The sequence below is a fragment of the Pinus tabuliformis genome, chromosome 1_2, assembly GCF_031772625.1.
Source record: "Pinus tabuliformis cultivar Carrire ecotype Pingquan chromosome 1_2, CPIR1, whole genome shotgun sequence".
Lineage (NCBI taxonomy): Eukaryota > Viridiplantae > Streptophyta > Pinopsida > Pinales > Pinaceae > Pinus > Pinus tabuliformis.
Window position 1 is genome coordinate 55,580,947 of NC_142298.1, and position 17,296 is coordinate 55,598,242.

The window sequence follows — 17,296 nt, forward strand, 5'->3', positions numbered from 1 at the left end:
GCTCGGACCGGGGGCTGTCACTCTGATCCCCGATCCCTCCGTTTAAGCCTGTCTCCCGCGGCTAAGGGGGGTAGACCCTGTGAGATGATGAGACCAACTGTCGACCAGTTGGTTGGGAGACACGAGATACGATATGAAAAAGCACTTGATTGATTTGATTAATTTAGCAGACCAGTGCCTTAAGAGATTGTGGTTAAAACGATTACTTGTTAAATGATATAAAAAAGATATGGACCATGAACAACAATCATCTATCATCAGCGAAAACACAATGCTCTTTAGAATGACCAAAACGATATCCAGCAACAGAAAAATTTAAAAGATAAATGCCTTAAAATACCACGAGAATTATAAACCGTTAACCAGATATCAATTTCGCATCTCGACCTGAAAATTTAGATCTCAGAAAGATATGACAATCCACGAAAATAACTTGATCTAAAATTTTCCACCATATTTTTATATTTTTTCAAATTTTTTATTTTTTTATTTTTTAATTAAAACATTAAAACTAAAAATCTAAACTAAGGAAAATTTTAAAACTAAACTAAACAAAAAATTAAATTAAAATTAAAAAAATCTAACAAAAACATTTTTATTTTTTATATTTTTTATAACAAAACTTAAAACATAAATCAAAATCTAAAATCTAACTATAGCATAAAACTAACGCTAACATTTAAAAAAAAAAAAAAACTTAATTACAACAAAACTAAATACAACAAAATAAAATCTAACTAAAAACTATGACTGAAACGTAAACATTTCCTAAATTAATTCAAAATCTATTTTAAATAGGAATGAAACTATACAATCTCCAAATCTAAACTATTAAAATCGAAAATAAAAAAATAAAAAAAAACTAAGCCCTAACTAATATTCACGTTGAAACTTTACAAAAAAATAAAAAATAAAAAAAATCAAATCAAATCCCATGTTATACCCATCGACAGTGAACTGAGACTACCTGCAGGAAAAGAATTAACCCGTTGCTCTTCGTGGGCAGCAAACCCTTCGACGGCGGACAGAAAAACGCGCGCAGACTTTACCTGATGATTTCGACTGAGAATTGGCGGCAGTTAGGTGATTTTGAAACCGTAATGACGCTTCCCTGATGATTTCGACTGAGAATCGGTAAATGCTTGTAATACCCGCGCGGGATGCTGAGCAATTGCGACTGAAACTGAGCGTTGATGTAACAGTTTTGTTTGTCTGCGAATGGATTATTGTTTCCGACGGATAGCCAACACTGAGTCGACGGCTGAAACGAAAATCGTGACCCTGATCTCTGCGTGACTGCTGAGCCGTAACCCTGGCTCGATGAAATGTCTCAATGCATCAAGGTTGCCCCGAAATCAACACACGAATTGCCAACGAATGTGATGGTGATGCAAATCGATGGTGATGCAGGTCGATGGAGAATATCCTTAACTCTTCAACGCATATATTACCTGGCGCGTCAATAACAAATCGAACTGTGCGTTTCGCTTCTTTTTTGTGGTGTTTCTGGGTGCGTACAAGTTGGCGGAAGTCTGATATCGATTGAGGCTCACGATGATGGGTTCAGCCCATAGTGACATTCACGCTGAGGACTGAGCAGCGCCGTTTGGAACCGGTTTCTCTGACAATCGATCAAATGCTGCTGCCTGAGCGTGATTTCTTCGTATTAATTGACCGGAATACGCAGAATAATCTCAACTTTTTAAAATCTGAGTTTCTCACGTGACCCTTGCCCAGTGACGTGTTGATAGCAGAAGCAGTGAATGGGGATGCGTGAATCAATAACTGATACGCAGTGATCGATGGCGGCTTTGCTGTAATGCCCAGCACATGCTTCTGAATTCTGTCTGCCGCTCTGAAATCACGCTGTGTACACATAAAATTGATTGCATTCAGATTTAACTATGAAGCCTGCATCAAAAAAAATCTGGGAGAGTCGCCTGTGGGCCGATCCTGGGCAACTGCAAAAAAGAAACTAAAACCCTAATTAAAAAAAATAAAATTTGAAACCCTAAAAAAAAAAAAAAAAGCTAATTAATGTACAGATTTAGCCCCTTCACACCCAAATTTAACAATAAGAACAGGAAAATTTTAAAGAAAAGAAATTTCAGATTGTCACTGTGAAAAAACTTCAGAAATTCTCTCATGCAGATCAGAAAAAAAAAACCGAATGATAGACCCAGGATCAAATCCACTGGGCTCAGCAGAAAATGCTTGTGGGAGTTGGCTGGTTCAGCCGAGAACTTCCCCTAACGCCCACCAAATCTTCTTCAGCAAGGGTTTTTCTGCACAGCTCAGAAACAACCATCAGTAAAGAGGGCAAGAATGCTGCTAGATCTCAGGAAGTAATGGAGATACCTGCCATTACTTCAGAAACCCTAACAGCACCCAAACCCTAGCAAGTGAGCAAGATACCTGTACCCACAATACTCTACAAAAGCTATTATTAACAGCTGAAAATAACATATGCAGAAAATTAAAACAATCTCACAGCATTTCAAGAGAGTAACACCAGCAAGATATGGACCCCAAAGTCTTCTTTATTAACCAGAAACAAATTTACAAGAGAGCTTCTTCAGTGTTTGACTCACAGATCAGATGATTGAAATGACCCCCTAAGACCCTATATAAAGGAAATGATCCTAACGGCTAGTTCGAGTGATCCATGTAGAAATGATCTCGACCGTTGATGAGCATCAAGACATCTCTTGATCTCATCCGTCGATTTATTAACTTAAAATATTATTATTTTATTAGTTAGGGTTTTTGCTTCATTTTTTTAATTTTTTATTATTTTATTATTTTTATTCATTTTTTAATTTTTTAATTCATTTAACATGGATCACTGAACTAAGCTTTCAGAAACATCACCTAGGACCTAGGACTTAGGACTCATGAGGGGATTTAAAACATTTCTCGACCCTCAGGACACATTACATCATGACTTGTACAATTTACATCTCAAGGGGACAAGCCCACTTAATACAGACCCTCATAAATCACCCAGCTCTGCGACACCACGATAATCTAGCAGATCAACACACTAGGATTCTCCTAAAGTTCTGATGACAAAATCAATCCCGGCTTTGGGGTCAGGTTTGAAGGAAAACTCTGCCGATCCGTGGATTGGTGAGACGAAAAACCTTCCGGGACGAAGATTATCATCAGAAAGTTAGGTCCACCTAGGCAAAATACATACATGACTCATGTCTGCTAAGATTATTTACAATTAATACATGCAGACTGGGTTTACAATCATATTAAAGATCAAGCTGCTGATGATGGCAGGATGGCACGGACATGCTGATCAGGTGCTGCTTCTTTCTGTCAAGAAAAACGGGGTGCACTGCATGGGTGGTTGACCAGTAGAGGTCAACATCTGGCTCTACTTGGGGACACGTTGCTGCTTGCAGGAATGTGAGAATCCAGAATCTGCATCCATACAACACAAAAATAAGTAGCGTCCATCCCAAAAATCAGCATATACATTAAGCACAGGAAAGATAAAAGCTCTTCATTTATTAACTATCTAATAACATGAAAAGTAAATCTAATCCTAAAACAGAAATGAAATGCTGAAAAGACAAGGAGTAGAGTTAGAAATACAATACAAAAATGCCTCACGGCATCAGATGTGTTCAATATAGTGCATACTGAGCATTTGCCTGCTTTCAGGCAAATCTGTCGGCTGCTTGTCGGATGTGCCATGTCCAATTTTGCATATGGTAGGACTCCTTCCTATCCGAAAATCAAGCTGCTCACGGCCGTCTGATGCATCAAATCTTCGTCTAATCTTCTTCCTCTTGCGCTTCTTCTTTCTGGCAGGATGAATTACTGATGATCTGGAACTTTCTGTTTCGAAACTATCAGATGAAGTGTGTAAGTTATGCATGCTAAGTCTTTTTGTGTCTTGCATCTGATTTTTATCGTTTTTAAGCTTATCTGGATCACCTTCAATTATCCACTTAATGACCTCCTCATAGTAAGATGGAACTTGTTGCGGCAAATGAGAAGGCTCCTGGTTTCTCTTATCATCTGACCATTGTTGAATTTTTTGAACTTGTATTCTAATGGCATCCATCTGACTAGAGCATTCATCCCTTATAGCGCTGATTTGCATGGCATGGTTTTCTTGCATGTGTTTTATTACCTTATCATTCTTTTCCTCTATGTCCATCAAGCAATGTTGCATGAAATTTATCTCTTCTTTATGATTTGCTTGCATGTCAGCCAACTGATTGTTATGATTGAATGTCATAGAGTCAATTTCCCTATCATGATCAGCTTTCATGGTCACCATATTTTCCTCTAAGACTGACATCTTGCTTTGCATGCTTCTAATTTCTGTTTCATATTTAATTTTCATGGCCTCAATTTCCTTAGCATGCTGATTTTGCGTAACCTCCAACTCCCTATTACGTTTTTCCAGGTGGGTGCCTAAAGTTTTAACATCATTGATAAGACTAGTTTGATTGCTTTCCATGTTTCTTACCAGCATCATTAGATCTTGTATAATTTGCTTTTGTTCTTCCCTTTCACTATTATTTGTCCCTGATTTTTCACTATCATGAACTGCAATATTTCCGGTGGATGACACATTCTGACATGATGAATCGTCTTGGGATCTTTCAGCTGGACCTCTTATTAAATTACTTTCATTCTGCTGCACAATTTTAGAGGCAGAAGGCAAGCTGTTTGGATAACCATATTTATCTTTAAAAGCATCAATAATGTCTTCTAAAGAAGTGAAAGATTCCTTAGGAAAACTGTTAAACCAATTCAAAGCATCATCTTCTAAAGAAAGGACAAATAGACGCATTTTGATATCTTCATGATTAAATTGAGGGGATCTGCAATATATGATCATGATGCAATCAAACAAGTCTAGATGCCTTCTAACAGCGATTGGACCACCACCTGAAAAAATAGGTAATTTAGAAATGGCCTCTTCTGGAAAATCATGGAGATGGTGAATAAAACGACATTGTTTAAATGAATAATCCATGATAAATAATAAGGGATCAGATGGATGATAGAACTAGCTCTTTGCTCAAGAGAATCAAAAGATGAAAGAAGTGGAGTCGCCACTTGAACAATGACTCTGATTCTAAGATCCAAAAAGTAAACACAAGCAGATATGAGGAAAGCTTCTTGTCTAGGAAAAATGAGAAAAAATGGAGTCGCCACCCAAACAAGAAACAAAACCGAAGAGATGCTGCTGATATGTGATGAAAAGATGCCAAAATATTTGAATCTGCCAGCTCAAATGAGAGATGAGAAGATGAGAAGCTGAATGTCGATGAAACCCCAAGAACAGAAAAACTCTGTCCCCGGCAACGGCGCCAAAAATGTTGTCGCGCAGATTGGCACGACAACGCTCGGACCGGGGGCTGTCACTCTGATCCCCGATCCCTCCGTTTAAGCCTGTCTCCCGCGGCTAAGGGGGGTAGACCCTGTGAGATGATGAGACCAACTGTCGACCAGTTGGTTGGGAGACACGAGATACGATATGAAAAAGCACTTGATTGATTTGATTAATTTAGCAGACCAGTGCCTTAAGAGATTGTGGTTAAAACGATTACTTGTTAAATGATATAAAAAAGATATGGACCATGAACAACAATCATCTATCATCAGCGAAAACACAATGCTCTTTAGAATGACCAAAACGATATCCAGCAACAGAAAAATTTAAAAGATAAATGCCTTAAAATACCACGAGAATTATAAACCGTTAACCAGATATCAATTTCGCATCTCGACCTGAAAATTTAGATCTCAGAAAGATATGACAATCCGCGAAAATAACTTGATCTAAAATTTTCCACCATATTTTTATATTTTTTCAAATTTTTTTTTTTTTTTTTTAATTAAAACATTAAAACTAAAAATCTAAACTAAGGAAAATTTTAAAACTAAACTAAACAAAAAATTAAATTAAAATTAAAAAAATCTAACAAAAACATTTTTATTTTTTATATTTTTTATAACAAAACTTAAAACATAAATCAAAATCTAAAATCTAACTATAGCATAAAACTAACGCTAACATTTAAAAAAAAAAAAAAACTTAATTACAACAAAACTAAATACAACAAAATAAAATCTAACTAAAAACTATGACTGAAACGTAAACATTTCCTAAATTAATTCAAAATCTATTTTAAATAGGAATGAAACTATACAATCTCCAAATCTAAATTATTAAAATCAAAAATAAAAAAATAAAAAAAAACTAAGCCCTAACTAATATTCACGTTGAAACTTTACAAAAAAAAAAAATAAAAAAAATCAAATCAAATCCCATGTTATACCCATCGACAGTGAACTGAGACTACCTGCGGGAAAAGAATTAACCCGTTGCTCTTCGTGGGCAGCAAACCCTTCGACGGCGGACAGAAAAAACGCGCGCAGACTTTACCTGATGATTTCGACTGAGAATTGGCGGCAGTGAGGTGATTTTGAAACCGTAATGACGCTTCCCTGATGATTTCGACTGAGAATCGGTAAATGCTTGTAATACCCGCGCGGGATGCTGAGCAATTGCGACTGAAACTGAGCGTTGATGTAACAGTTTTGTTTGTCTGCGAATGGATTATTGTTTCCGACGGATAGCCAACGCTGAGTCGACGGCTGAAACGAAAATCGTGACCCTGATTTCTGCGTGACTGCTGAGCCGTAACCCTGGCTCGATGAAATGTCTCAATGCATCAAGGTTGCCCCGAAATCAACACACGAATTGCCAACGAATGTGATGGTGATGCAAATCAATGGTGATGCAGGTCGATGGAGAATATCCTTAACTCTTCAACGCATATATTACCTGGCGCGTCAATAACAAATCGAACTGTGCGTTTCGCTTCTTTTTTGTGGTGTTTCTGGGTGCGTACAAGTTGGCGGAAGTCTGATATCGATTGAGGCTCACGATGATGGGTTCATCCCACAGTGACATTCACGCTGAGGACTGAGCAGCGCCGTTTGGAACCGGTTTCTCTGACAATCGATCAAATGCTGCTGCCTGAGCGTGATTTCTTCGTATTAATTGACCGGAATACGCAGAATAATCTCAACTTTTTAAAATCTGAGTTTCTCACGTGACCCTTGCCCAATGACGTGTTGATAGCAGAAGCAGTGAATGGGGATGCGTGAATCAATAACTGATACGCAGTGATCGATGGCGTCTTTGCTGTAATGCCCAGCACATGCTTCTGAATTCTGTCTGCCGCTCTGAAATCACGCTGTGTACACATAAAATTGATTGCATTCAGATTTAACTATGAAGCCTGCATCAAAAAAAAATCTGGGAGAGTCGCCTGTGGGCCGATCCTGGGCAACTGCAAAAAAGAAACTAAAACCCTAATTAAAAATAAATAAATTTTGAAACCCTAAAAAAAAAAAAAAAAAGCTAATTAATGTACAGATTTAGCCCCTTCACACCCAGATTTAACAATAAGAACAGGAAAATTTTAAAGAAAAGAAATTTCAGATTGTCACTGTGAAAAAACTTCAGAAATTCTCATGCAGATCAGAAAAAAAAAACCGAATGATAGACCCAGGATCAAATCCACTGGGCTCAGCAGAAAATGCTTGTGGGAGTTGGCTGGTTCAGCCGAGAACTTCCCCTAACGCCCACCAAATCTTCTTCAGCAAGGGTTTTTCTGCACAGCTCAGAAACAACCATCAGTAAAGAGGGCAAGAATGCTGCTAGATCTCAGGAAGTAATGGAGATACCTGCCATTACTTCAGAAACCCTAACAGCACCCAAACCCTAGCAAGTGAGCAAGATACCTGTACCCACAATACTCTACAAAAGCTATTATTAACAGCTGAAAATAACATATGCAGAAAATTAAAACAATCTCACAGCATTTCAAGAGAGTAACACCAGCAAGATATGGACCCCAAAGTCTTCTTTATTAACCAGAAACAAATTTACAAGAGAGCTTCTTCAGTCTTTGACTCACAGATCAGATGATTGAAATGACCCCCTAAGACCCTATATAAAGGAAATGATCCTAACAGCTAGTTCGAGTGATCCATGTAGAAATGATCTCGACCGTTGATGAGGATCAAGACATCTCTTGATCTCATCCGTCGATTTATTAACTTAAAATATTATTATTTTATTAGTTAGGGTTTTTGCTTCATTTTTTTAATTTTTTATTATTTTATTATTTTTATTCATTTTTTAATTTTTTAATTCATTTAACATGGATCACTGAACTAAGCTTTCAGAAACATCACCTAGGACCTAGGACTTAGGACTCATGAGGGGATTTAAAACATTTCTCGACCCTCAGGACACATTACATCATGACTTGTACAATTTACATCTCAAGGGGACAAGCCCACTTAATACAGACCCTCATAAATCACCCAGCTCTGCGACACCACGATAATCTAGCAGATCAACACACTAGGATTCTCCTAAAGTTCTGATGACAAAATCAATCCCGGCTTTGGGGTCAGGTTTGAAGGAAAACTCTGCCGATCCGTGGATCGGTGAGACGAAAAACCTTCCGGGACCAAGATTATCATCAGAAAGTTAGGTCCACCTAGGCAAAATACATACATGACTCATGTCTGCTAAGATTATTTACAATTAATACATGCAGACTGGGTTTACAATCATATTAAAGATCAAGCTGCTGATGATGGCAGGATGGCACGGACATGCTGATCAGGTGCTGCTTCTTTCTGTCAAGAAAAACGGGGTGCACTGCATGGGTGGTTGACCAGTAGAGGTCATCAGGGACCATTCCCCTCATGTAGCAGGTCCACAGTTTTGGAACAACCCTAGGAGTTTGAGGTTCATGATCGGTAGTCTCATGTATACAGGTGGAAGAAAGCCCTCTATGGCTTGAAGCAAAACACTCTGGGCGTAGTATGAGAGGATTGATAGCTCTCTGATGAAGCTGAGATTCACTAGGAGTGAAACCGATCCAAACCATTGTTCGAAGGTTGTGGATGATAGACCTCTCATATCGACACCTTTTGAGGACGACTTATTTATGACAAATGCAAACCCTCTCATTTGCAGAAGTAAGAGGGAGTTGGATTTCGGATGTGGAATGGTAAACTGCAAGCTTGTGACCACCTCGAGGACCTTAACTTTTAGAAGTTATATGGTAGTGATGCCGAACCAGATTTGGGAAATGCCTCTGAGTTTCATAAACGCATTCGCATGATGAGCTCATATATGGTTGAGCCTCACTGGATTGGTGCCAAGAATCTTTTGAGATATCTTCGGGGCACAACCTCTCATGGATTGAGATACACTACCGGAAATGTGAAGCTGCATGATTATTCGAATGTTGACTGGGCAGGTAGTGTGGAGGATCTTAAGAGCACTTCTGAGTGCTAATTCTCTTTGGGTTCTGCTCGATATCTTGGATGAGTAGGAAGTAGAAGATGGTTGCTTTGAGCACCGCTAAGACTGAATACATAGCTACGAGTATGACCTCTTGTGAAGTTGCTTGGTTGCAGGTGCTCTTCAGTGAGCTGTTTGTACACATGATGTATACCACCGTGATCTTTTGTGTCAACCAGGGGGGATTCGATTGTTGAGGAATCCCATATTCTATAATCTCTCTAGCATATAGACATCAGATACTACCTTATCTGCGATATGGTATGTTGATGAGCGAGGAGGCTCCATCGCATTGAGACTGATGTACAAGTCGCAAACATTTTGTCTAAGCCTCGGGGAAAGGTCAAATTTGTGACTTTCCCGAATGACTTGGAGTCATTAAGAGACCTTCTTATAAGGGTCTTGCATGTTGCATGCATTGAGTTATGGGAGCTCCCGGGGTCTTGGGGTACTTACTGGAGCAACACACGACCATAGGGTGACTCACCCTCCCCTAATGGTGCGCTTTGTACAGGGTGAATGGCTCAACCTTCCCCGGTGATACCCTGAGGCGACTTAGGGACAGGATGAATGGTTTTCCTGTCGAGGCATCCTACCCATGCAGTCTGGGACTCATGGGAAGTACCTCTCATCTTGCCAATGGGCAGTGAAATGGGGTTAGGGACCATAGTAGTACAATCGATGGATGCATTGTTGTATCTACTGTACTCCCTATGCTAGGATGACCTCCATTGATCTGGGATCAGTATGAGTGGTTTGAGACACTCTCTTGTGATATTGATCTGGGATTAATAAAATTGACTTTGGGTCAGTAGAGAATGGTATGAGACATTCTCGATCAATTCTTCTTCTTCACGGTTAAGCAACGCAAAACAGAGCAGTGCAGGGCACTGATGGCAAAAATAGTACAGTCGTACATATGGATCAGCGGATGGAGTTCTCCCTAGTTGAGAGGGATTGTTAAAATTGGCAACTAGGGCCAAACTCCATGTGGGTCATCTTATTTATGGCAGCTGATATTTTTCTTGGATCCCTCTCATCGAGAGGTGTAGGATTGATCTAAAGATCATCCGATTCCGATAAGTATTCATGGAGTTATGAATTTATTTGTGTTATAAGACAATTCGTCAAGGTCGGCCAACAACCAAATAAACCCCACATGTGCTCAACGTTTTAGTATAAAAGGAGATGACTTGATAGTCATTTCTACACACACTTCTATCTTGATTTCTCTCCACTTGTCTTGGGTTTTAGTGGAAGAGAAATCTAGGAGTGGTAGCCCTAGACATTGGAGGAATGAGGCTGCCCTAGCCACAGTCAAGAAGAAGAAATACGCTGCCCTAATCTAGAGGACGCAGTCATGAAGAGAAGCCCTAACGATATCAAGAAGGAGCCCTAACCTATACGCTGGTCTCTACGCAAGTCTAGAAGGAGGCCTACAACCCTAGATGCAGATGGAAGGCAACCCTAACGCAGACCTAAAAGGCTGTCGCAAACGTTGATCTAATCACGCCCTAAACACTAGTCTAAGTCAACCCTAACAACAGTCAAAGAAGAGAGTCTTAGCCGCATCATGAAGGGTCAAAGGGACAACTGTCCTAGACAGTGTGAAGGGTTGTGTGGACAACAAAGTCTTAGCCACCGAATAAAGGGTCAAAGGGATAGCGTGGAGGTTGTCGTAGACAGCGTGGAGGTTGTCATAGACAGCATGAATGGATGTATGGACATTAGCTTCTCAAGGGAGGTAAGCCGCACTCTTTTCAAAGACTGTTGCCGAGTTTAGAGGTGGTTGTTAAGGTACTATTGATGCCCTAACTAGAGTTGCAGAACTACAACAGTACACCAGCATCCAAGTATAAGTGTGAGGATAATTTGATGATGAGAGTGTTATTAGAAGAATTAGTGTAAGCATGTACAACTTGGCAAGCATGGCTGGATAGCATGGCAAGCATAACAAGCTCTGATGGGACAACAGTTGTGACATGGCAACAAAGGTACATGGTGTTGCGAACTCATTAGACAACACAATGATGGGACAATAGCATGTTGGGACAACAACATGTTAGGACAACATCATGTTGGGACAGCAACATGTTAGGACATCAACATGTTGGGACAACACAATGATTAGGACAGCTATGACATTGTGCAGCAGTGGCACAATAGGACAACAACAACAACAAGTACATGGTGGCTGTACATAGTGGTATGGTACATGGGACAACTGTATTTAGTGCAGCAAATTCATGGTGCTGCAATAGTATGGTACATGGGACAGCAACAACAACAAGGTGCAGCAAGCATAGTGTTGCAAGCACATTGGGACAGCAGTATGGTACTTGGTGCAGTAAGTACACAAAGCAACAAGCACGTGGGTGACAACATGGTGCAGCAGTGGCACAAGGTACAACAGTGTTAAACACTGGGAAAACAATGCAGCATAAGGTGCAGCAGTATGATGTGTACAACATGGTCATAAGGTCCAGCATTGTGATGATGGGTGCAGCATGGTGCAACACGGTGAGGTGCAGCATGATGACGAGATGCAGCACGTTGATAGTTGAAGGAGTCACCTTGGAGAATCAGTTGAAGTAGCATGTCTTCAACTGATCTCATGTATCATCTTCTTAGAGATGATCTATGTTCTTATCTAGATAAGTCAAAGTGTTGACTTTTGTTGTAAATGTACTATCTCTCTCTCTTTGCTAAACTATTGAAGAACATATATGAAGAATTGATCAAGGGTTTTCCCACATTGGGGTTTGTCCTTGGCTAGCACCATGTATTGTGTCCTCTTGTCTTGGCTTGTCTTCTGCTATTTATGTTTATGTTCTATTTGCAGTTTACTTTAATGTTGATGTGATTGCTAATCTGGAAAAGATATTGAGCTAACTGTGAAAATTGAAATAAATTGCTTTAAGCATAGAACATACCTAAACTTAACATGTTATCAGAGCTGAGGTGAAGACAAAGCCCAAGAAAGAGTGAAAGAGCAATCACCGAAGACAGTTGGGAAAGAACAAAAGGATCAGTGGATTCCTCATCCCTCTTGAAATTCACCAAGGGTGAAGTCGAAGCAGAGTATATTATCAGAATGGCAAGCTTCTATTGGCCTACCTAAAAATCAATTCAATGGGAAGTCCGGATCTAAGGGTGGAAAGAAAGACAGATGCCTTGTTTGTAATAAGTTCAGCCACTATGCGAAGGAGTGTCCGAATGGTAGGGACACATCTCTTGATGAAGATAACAATCATTCCAGGGACATCTTCAATGATCAAGGGAATGACAGGTAATGCAGGTCATCAAGGAAACGGTCGACTCTTCAAGAAAGCAAGGAACCCCAGGTATGAAGAATCAAATGTTGTTTCTGATAAGATAAAGAAGCGTTATCTTGTATTGGCCCTCTCCTTCAGATTCTGTGGGAATCTGGCTTATTGATTGTAGTGCTTCAAGGCACTTCATCGGATAGAAGGGTGATCTCTCTAATTTAGTAGAGATGGAAACAATTGTGGGATTATACTTGGAGTCGATGCCACCTATCCTGGAAAGGGTGTAGGGAATGTTACCCCTCAATTGAATGAGGATAACTTGATTCATTTACAGAATCTCTTTTATGTACCTGATCACAGAAGAACTTGGTGTCCATTTTGGCAGTGGAAGTCAAAGGTTTCAGGGTGGCATTCATCGATGGAAGGTACGTATTTGAAAATAGAATTTTCAAAGATGATTTTTCTCATGGGTTTAGGGTTTGGCAATTTGTATCAAGTTGCAGGATGGTCCATTAGGGATCATGTCAATTGACATATCTCATCTATAACACCGAGGTCTACTTATGGGGCCCTACCCATTGTGAGTCAGATGGTGACAGGGATGCCTGAATTCAAGAAGAGCATGAAGGTACAAGTCTGAGATGTACTAAAGGAAAATCTTACAAGTGGACCATTCCCCTCATGTAGCAGGTCCACAGGTTTGGAACAACCCGAGGAGTTTGAGATTCATGATCGGTAATATCATGTATACAAGTGGAAGAAATCCCTCTATTACTTGAAGCAAAACACTCCAGGCATAGTATGAGAGGATTGATAGTTCTCTGATGAAGCTGAGATTCACTAGGAGTGAAACCAATCCAAACCATTGCTCGAAGGTTGTGGATGATAGACCTCTCATACCGACACCTTCTGAGGACGACCTATTTCTGATAGGTGCAAATCCTCTCATTTGCAAAAGTAAGAGGGAGTTGGATTCCGGATGTGGAATGGTAAACTGCAAGCCCGTGACTACCTCGAGGATCTTAACTTTTAGAAGTTATATGGTAGTGATGTCAGACCAGATTTGGGAAATGCCTCTGAGTTTCATAAACTCATTCGCGTTGATGTTCTTGGTGAAATTCCGTCCAGACATATGTTTTGCAGTTAGCATGATGAGCTCATATATGGATGAGCCTCACTAGATTGGTGCCAAGAATCGTCTGAGATATCTTCGGGGCGCAATCTCTCATGGATTGAGATACACTGCCGGAAATATGAAGCTGCATGATTATTCGAATGCTGATTGGGCAGGCAGTGTGGAGGATCTCAAGAGCACTTATGAGCGTTGATTATCTTTGGGTTCTGCTCGATATCCTGGATGAGTAGGAAGCAGAAGACGGTTGCTTTGAGCACCGCTGAGACTGAATACATAGCTATGAGTATGACCTCGTGTTAATTTGCCTGGTGGCAGGAGCTCTTTAGTGAGCTGTTTGTACACATGATGGATACCACGGTGATCTTCTGTGTCAACCAGGGGGGATTTGATTGTTGAGGAATCCCGTATTCTATAATTGCTCCAACATATAGACATCAGATACTACCTTATCTGGGATATGGTATGTCGATGAGCGAGGAGGCTCCATCGCATTGAGACTGATGTATAGGTTGTAGACATTTTGTCTAAGCCATGGGGAAAGGTCAAATTTGTGACTTTCCCGAATGACTTGGAGTTGTTAAGAGACCTTCTTATAAGGGCCTTGCATGTTGCATGATTGAGCTATGGGAGGTCCAGGGGGCTTGGGGTACTTACTGGAGTAACACACGACCATAGGGCGACTCACCCTCCCCTAATGGTGTGCTTTGTATAGGGTGAATGGCTCAACCTTCCCCTTTGATACCCCAAGGCGACTTAGGGACAGGATGAATGGTTCTCCTATCCAGGCATCCTACCCATGCAGTCTGGGACTCATGGGAAGTACCTCTCATCTGGCCAATGAGCAGGGAAATGGGGTTAGGGACCGTAGAAATACTATCGATGGATGCATCGTTGTATCTACCGTACTCATGCTAGGATGACCTACATGGATCTGGGATTAGTATGAGTGGTTTGAGTCACTCTCTTGTGATATTGATCTGGGAAATAAAACTGACTTCGGGTCAGTAGAGAATGATATGAGACATTCTTGAATCAATTCTTCTTCTTCATGGTTCAGTAGCGCAAAACAGAGTAGTGCAGGGCACTGATGGCAAAGATAGTATAGTCGTTCATATGGATCAGCGGATGGAGTTCTCCCTAGTTGAGAGGGAGTGTTAAAATTGGCAACTAGGGCCAAGCTCCATGTGGGTCATCTTATTTATGGCAGGCTTATAACTGACATACCTTGGGGAGGATGCCCTGAGGAGGGACCTGGAGGCGGATAGCCACCATATGGAGAAGGATAGGCTCCTGGCATAGGCCCATGTTGAGGGTAACCATGTGGTGCATTATGCTCTGATGGAGGATAACCACCTTGTGGAGGGTACCCATGTGGTGCATTATGCTCTGATGGAGGATAACCACTCTGTGGAGGGTACCCTGTAGGAGGGTATCCCGAAGGGGGGTATCCAGCAGGGGGGTAACCTGCAGGGGGATATCCTGAAGGTGGGTAACCAGAAGGTGGATATCCTGAAGATGAGTGACCATGTAAAATGTTTGAAAACAATCCTTTGTCACCTTCCTCAGCCTTGTATCGTTGTTTGTTTCCTCCTCCCATTCTTCTGTTTTGTGAACAGAGAAAATAGTGGAAAAGAGTCAGAATCATGAAATAACTCCTAATGAAGTTCAATTTAAGCATTCAAACGTTTGATATATAGTTCATCTAGTAAGCTCCACCTATCAGTAGGAAATTCTCCAAATATTCCTTTGAAGCTAATGTCATAAAAAAAGAACAGATGATAAACTAATTCTATGATTCATTTTGGTATAATGACTTATAGAAGCAGAATTTTTTGAATGTCAGGACCAACTTCCCAACGACAAGATAAGATTCCAATGACCTGAAGAAATGTTGAAATCAGTATACATTGCAGCTATGCAAGGTAACAATATATCCAGAGATGCAACTTTTAGAAGCAGAACAGAGTTGGAGACCAAAATTATGCCTGATGCACTTCACAAATCTGAAATGTAGACAACCTGTCAAAAACAGTTAGCAAGTTAACCTTAATAGAAGGACACCACCAATTCATTCAAAAGATACATTCAATGTTCTTTAATTCAACTCAATTATTTTCCTCGCATGTAATAGACTTCAACAAAATAGATACGATTACAAATCTCTCTCATTTCCAGAAGCAATATAAACAATAGATCACTCGATTTCCATTTGTTTGTGTTATGGAAGTTTGAAGTTCAAACATTAAGATTGCTTAAATGGAAAGTCTACATTTGTGCAGCCTCGGATGCAGGTCTCGGCCAAGCCAACCAAGCAAACATCTGACCAGGATCCATGTATGAAGACTGACTCAAGATACTATGCAAATATCTTGGCTCCTATCAGCCTTCCCATAGGATTCTGCTAGGTGAGATAAGGCAGCAGGTTAAACAATACTTTTTTAGTTTTGAATATTATAACTCATAAAGTTGTAAATGATTTCCAAATAATGGTCAAGTAGATAGCAATCTAAGTCACCTGACACGGGGATTCGGGACATGTAGGATTCGAGATTCGTGGTGTCGGATTCGGACACGCTGACCCCCCGGAACAGGACACATTAGGACACGTTATATATTATTTTATTATATATATATATATTAAAAATTAGATATTATCATATTTCTTACACAAATTTTAATTAATGATACAAATTTATTGATTTCAAACATAGATCTTCATCTATAGCTATTAGCATGCATAGTACATACAAAATTCAAATAAATGTCAGTGGTACTGGTCACATAAATAATAAATCTATTAAAAAGTTAAATCATGATTCATAATTCATAACTGAAAGACAACTTACAACTACAAGATAGTAAGATAAACACACTGACAACTGTAGTTTTCTCATTAAGTCATAAAATCAAAATGTGTTACATAGGTAGTGTTGGTGCAATGCCAATGGAAAATAGAAATAGAAAATATAAAACAACTACAGATATACAAGCCTCAAGGCATCAATCAGCATCAGAATCAGCATCACTGTCCCCATCATCATGGTCCCCACTGCTCTCCTCTGCATCCTCCTCCTCCCCTGTATCCATAGTCACGTTTGCTTCTGCTGGTATGGAGGTTGACCCCTCTAAGTCATCAAATCTAACAGGCTCTAACACTGGATCATTGAGATCCATGTTGGCCAATGCCAACTGAACAGTGGTGTCCAGACCCATATCATCAGGAAAGACATCCCACATCTTTGTCTTTCCCCTCAACCACTCTTCCCTCTGCCTGTAAATAAGACGAAGGTTGGTGTGCACATACACCATTGTCTCTGCCCTGGACTGCTCAAGTCTGCTCTTCTTCACACTACACAAATTCCCATATGTGCTCCAATTCCTCTCGCAACAAGAGGAGGGCTTGTTGCCCCATGATTTGCCCACCAAGAATAGGGCTTCTTAGCCCCCCTGTCTCTAATCACATCATAACCTCCAAATCGACCACTGCCAGTGGAGAACTCTGCAAAGGCATCCTCCACCTCA

The 17,296-nt window shown here is 40.2% G+C and overlaps 1 protein-coding gene and 1 long non-coding RNA gene across 5 annotated transcripts in view; one reads left to right on the forward strand and one right to left on the reverse strand.

Moving 5' to 3' along the window:
• Positions 1–17,296, forward strand: part of LOC149204404 (C2 and GRAM domain-containing protein At1g03370-like) — a 477,851-nt gene that overhangs the window by 47,604 nt on the left and 412,951 nt on the right. The gene's annotated exons all lie outside the window — the stretch shown is intronic.
• Positions 15,366–16,143, reverse strand: LOC149204405 (uncharacterized). Its single transcript, XR_016251773.1, has 3 exons — positions 16,044–16,143; positions 15,655–15,793; positions 15,366–15,375 (listed from the first exon to the last, which is right to left on the reverse strand). It is a non-coding gene; the product is annotated as an uncharacterized LOC149204405 (long non-coding RNA).